Raw genomic sequence first — 5,401 nt, forward strand, 5'->3', positions numbered from 1 at the left:
AGCAACTGATACTTCTCAAGTCACAAAGTTATAGCAGACTTTGACAGAAGAACCTTGCATCAGGTTTATATAAGATAAACCTTAGCTTTAAATGATATTTATTCTCCAGCAATATGCTATGCCAAGATTACACGAAGGCTTCTGCTCCTATGGAGCCTTCAAGAATCTGAACGAGACTTTCGAACTATGAAGAAGTACATTGGGGTAAATATCTCTTTCCTGCAAATTTACACATCAGTTACTTTTTTAAGGAAAGCATGTACACATCAATTACATGGGGGTTAAAAAACACAGAAGAAATGAAGGAAAAAGTACACAGTTTGTTCAAAAATATTTACTTACCTTCCACCTTCAACAAGCCCTCCAGCTGCCTTCTCTAAGAATGAAGAATCTCTATCGCTTCCGGCAGGAGAAAGACCCACAAATTGTAGTGTCTTCACCTGCAAAGTCGAAAAGCTGCTTAATTAACCCCCCACCCAAAAAAAAAGACATTAGTTAAAAAGGGTTTTTCAACATTAGTCCCTTGAATCTTTCATAATTTCACATAGTGTGAATTGAGGTCACCCAAATTCATTGGAACTGCTATTAGGTCCCCCAAATTCTTAAGAAAGTAGCCCCTCCAATCAAGAATAGACGTGGCAATTAGAGGGATTAATTTTAAACAACATATGTGAATTGAGGGACCTAGTAGCAATCCAATGATTGATTTGAGGGATTAATTTCAAAATAGAAAAGATTTAAGAGACTAATATTGGAAAAAAACAATTTGCTTTTAACATGAGGGTGCTTAGTTGTTATGTAATTACAAAGGATTTGGTGATGAATCGTCCAAATGATGTCAATCGAAATCTAGTTATAGAGAAGACATTAATATCCAATGGCAAATACCATGGCAGAGGTGAATCTACAGCAAGGTCCTTCTCCCAGACAACCTTTAAAACAGCAAGATCAAATTTCAAATTATATGAGAAATGAGAATATAACATGTTTCAAATGGTGACTGCTTGACTATGTTTTGCTTCTGTAATATGGAGGACGACTGCTGTGCTTTATAACTTGTCAGCCAGAATTTTTGCTTTTGTGAAGACAGTTTGACTTCTTTGTTTTAATTGCAGATGGACCCCCTGTTCCATTTCCCAGTTGCAGATAGACCCCCAGAGTGAAATTTTTTACTCTATTACCCCAAGGTCTATTTGTCAGCCAAAAAAAAGTTCTCTTTCTCTGAGGGGCAAAGCATCAAAAAAATTCAGTCAGGGGGCCTATCTGCAACCAGAGAAATACAGAGGGTTTATCTGCAAGCAGGCAATAGTACGGGGGGTCTATCCGCAAACAACGCTTGTGTGTGTGTGTGTGTGTGTGTGTGTGTGTGGATGTTGATATTTTGTCCAATTTGTGATCTCTACCATGACCCCTTCAAGAACAATTGGTTTTTGATTCCGTAACTTGTGCAAGAGTTGAAAACACTTTCAATTTAGACGGAGGTGTTTCATTAAAACCTTATTCATGAAATGGGGGGACTTTCACCCACAATTATTCCCCAAAAAAAAAAAATTCTGCAGGATTCATTACCTCAAATCCGGCAAGTTTCAGAGCCACAAGACATTGACTTGTTGATCTTATATCTGGAAGGCCATTACTGAGCTCAAGTTCAGACTTAATCATTTGATGTACTTCATTTTCAGGATCAAAATGATTGGTCATGCAACACTCATAGGCAGCAACACATGGACCAGGCTTCAAAACTGCGAAAATCTCCTTATAACATCCTAGCTGTCTCAAATAAAAGTAAAGAGGTATATATCTGCACAAAGAAAATTGGAAATCATCATAGTGGAATGTACCAACCGCATCAGGAGCATGGCATGTGGGTTCTATTGTATAAACTGCATCAAAAGTGTTGTCTGCAAATGGCAATTTCAGGAAATCAGCCTGCATCTACGCAATAAAAGATTAGAGGGGATTTAGGTAATTCTGGATTGTTTACCACTACACTGTAGCAACTCTCTGAGGAACAAGTTTAATGACAATGTGATTCTTGCTATTAAAAAAAGCTTAGTCCTCTTTAGAAAGCATAATGAATGATCAGAATGCATGAGAGGACGGGAGAAATAGGGAAATATAATGTACCTTAACAAAATTGCATCTTTCACCCAGTCCTGATATATTGTTTAGCTCCTGTATGGCAATGTTCATTAGTAATTTTCTCCACAATCAATTTATTGTGACTTGCTATAAACACGTAGAGAGTTAATGTTCATAATTCTCTGGAGCATAATGTGGAATACAATAGAAGTTAAAAAAGACGTGCGCTTACCATTCCCCTTGATATCTGGCAATCATTGTTGTTCATCCAGTAATGAATGTTGAGCTGCAAAATTCATACATGTTTTAGGATCACTATCGTCCCAGATTGAGTTGAAGCCTAAGATATTCATGGAAACATTTTGCCAAAAAATTTGTTATAGTAGATTGCTTAATTCCTTTTGTTTTGGGAATATCATGTGACTAGTATTTGTTTCCATAAATATAATCTTCAAACTGAACAACAAGCTTAGCAAGTTCTACAATTTTCACTTCAGGCAAGTTGATTTACAACAACTTTTTCTACATTAGTGAACGACTCTGTGGATGCATGGAAGATTGAAACTTTAAATTTTAGAAAATAGGAGAAAATGTCACATAATTAATACAAAGAAGTGATTGATGCTTCGAGAAAGCAAGAAAAGTACTAGGCTATTACAAAACACGGTTAAGGAAATTAAGCTCAGAAAAATTACAAAACAAACCAAGACGGTCTTATTTTTTACCTGAACCTAGCTATTTCTCTCAATGGTCCATCGATTCCACAACCAACATCCAACACCTACAGTTGAAACATGTTATGCAATAGAAACTATATGTGATCAACATTTGTCATAACTAATAAGCAATTAGAAGTCTAGACCTTCATTCCACTTGTCAATCCTAGTTGCAGTGCAAGAAAGTGTTCATGTCGCTTGATGCTTTCGTGCAAAGAATCTCCCTTCCATCTGAAAAGGAAGAATTTGCAGCATTATTAACACCTTATTGTTATCATAAGCAATCAGGAACTAACCAGCAGCAGTTATATATGAAAACCTCCAATCCCTAACGAGCTATGAAGGTCATACTAACCTGGGAGCAAAGTGAAAGGACTCGCGCCACATTCATAGAAGCAGGTAACAAGGTCATAGTATTTTTACCTGAACACATGAGATGGATGCAGCAGAGACAGTCAAACTTGTTTGGTAAAAAATGCATCAATGTTCTTTAGCGCTACACTGAACCTCAACAGCGAGAACCTCAACATATAATAATGGTTTGTAAAAAAAATTAAAAAAAACAGATCTCTCAAGAGGTTAATGAATTAAAAACTATTTACCTTGATTAGAATCATTCTAAATATTCTTGCACTATTGAGCATGATTTGTCAGCAAAGAAAAATTAATGACTGAACTATTGCAAAGAAAGAAGAAAGAAAAGCTTCCCAGTGTCTATCAGTGGCTATTTGAATCAAGACTAGATTAACTTAAAAGGTATATTTATTCAGTCTTCAATAAAAAAGTATTAACTTTTACTCAGAATCAAAAGCAGCCAGATATAAAGAACAAAGGTGCAGGTATATAAGCTTCCTTTTTGAAGGTTACATAGAGAAGATCGTATCGTCAAGCATTTGCATGGCTGAATTGAGATGTCTAAACACTGCCCTTTTAGATTATGTAATGCTACGTAAAATCTCTCACACATGGAACTGCAATTAAAATTTTATCATTGTGATGATATAATTATTAAACTGAGCCCTACTTCTGTACTCTACATAATCTCATATCATCATCATGATAGAACTCAAGGTATGAGAAATATGCAATTGAAACATGTAGCTCTGAGTACCTGGAGTTTAGTTTCTTGAGTGACCTTTGAATGGTCATAGAAGGAGACTCAAGATACAATTTTTATTTCATTCTAGAGTTTCCCAAAAAATATGTCTACAACCTTCTGTGAAAATATTGAACTCTAGGTAACTCGAAAAAGGCTACAGACAACTATGAAATAAGAAAATACTGTGCAGACCTAACTTCAGGAATCTGACATATGCTGCCAGCAACAATTGTTTAGGTATGGAAAGTCGACAGGTTCAGAAAATACATCTCTATGTTATAAATTATGCATGGGCTGAGGCCAGCTGATTAGTTTCAACATGAACTCCTGAACCTCTACTCTTAATTCCTCAATATATCATGCTAAATTGCTAGCATTACTTATAATCTCATTTCACTTCACTTGGAATAATGATTATCATCCAATGCATGGAATTACAGGACAAAGTGCATGCTTAAGAGAGAGTTACGCATTGGTAAAGGAAAAGAAAAGAGGAAGAGGAAAACAATACATAAACAGAGCTATAAATAATACAGAGAGGAGAATCCTCAATATCTAAGTACATATTATAAAAGTTGAGAGGATTACTAAATAACTTACCATATCACTGTAGTTAGCTTTTCTTGTTTTCTCATCCCCACCATGGCAGACTTGGTACTTCTCATACCTAGCCAATTTTTTTTTTTTAAACTATCCATTAAAATATATTCATGCTTTTCAATTGTACCAAACTGAACAGAATTCACTGATTCAAAACTGCTATATCCTTAAATAGTTTTAGGTTGCAAATTCTTTATTTAAGAGAAAAACTATCATCCTTTCTATTTTAAAGTTCAATCGTTTTAAGTTCAAAAATATGCTGTGACCATAATTCCAAAAAGAATATTAAAAAATGTATTCTACTGTTACTGAAAATACAAACACATGAATAGAATATATTATATTATTGTTAATTATTTCCAATTTCCAATAAGTAAAAGCAAAACTACCAAGATGACAGATCGGACTTGATCAAAAAAATCATCATTATCAAATGATAAATGAATATGAAAAATAAAAAAGTTATGAGTAAAATATGAAGAGCAAATATTAGAAATATACTGTTCCACAGCAGATTGGACTTGCTTCTTCTTGATCTATCCGCCAACACCAGATGCAAGATCAAAGCCCCAGTCTTCAACATCTTTGATGCTTAAACAGATACAGAAACTCTAGATGAGTTCCTTGCATTAGCCATTTAAGAAGACGAGAAAAAAAAAGTAAGATAGAGTACGAATATGAAAAATAAAAAAGTTATGAGTAAAATATGAAGAGCAAATATTAGAAATATACTGTTCCACAGCAGATTGGACTTGCTTCTTCTTGATCTATCCGCCAACACCAGATGCAAGATCAAAGCCCCAGTCTTCAACATCTTTGATGCTTAAACAGATACAGAAACTCTAGATGAGTTCCTTGCATTAGCCATTTAAGAAGACGAGAAAAAAAAAGTAAGATAGAGTAC

The 5,401-nt window shown here is 34.8% G+C and overlaps 1 protein-coding gene and 1 pseudogene across 1 annotated transcript in view; both read right to left on the bottom strand.

Annotated features, from left to right (window-relative positions):
- LOC109848128 lies at positions 7-5,152 on the bottom strand (annotated as a pseudogene).
- LOC109848127 (zinc finger AN1 and C2H2 domain-containing stress-associated protein 16-like) overlaps positions 5,206-5,401 on the bottom strand; it is a 13,323-nt gene continuing 13,127 nt past the window's right edge. The window contains exon 5 of the transcript XR_002248704.1: positions 5,206-5,319. The gene's annotated coding sequence lies outside the window, so the exon portion shown is untranslated. The remainder of the gene's footprint in view (positions 5,320-5,401) is intronic.

Source organism: Asparagus officinalis, chromosome 7 (assembly GCF_001876935.1).
Source record: "Asparagus officinalis chromosome 7, Aspof.V1, whole genome shotgun sequence".
NCBI lineage: Eukaryota > Viridiplantae > Streptophyta > Magnoliopsida > Asparagales > Asparagaceae > Asparagus > Asparagus officinalis.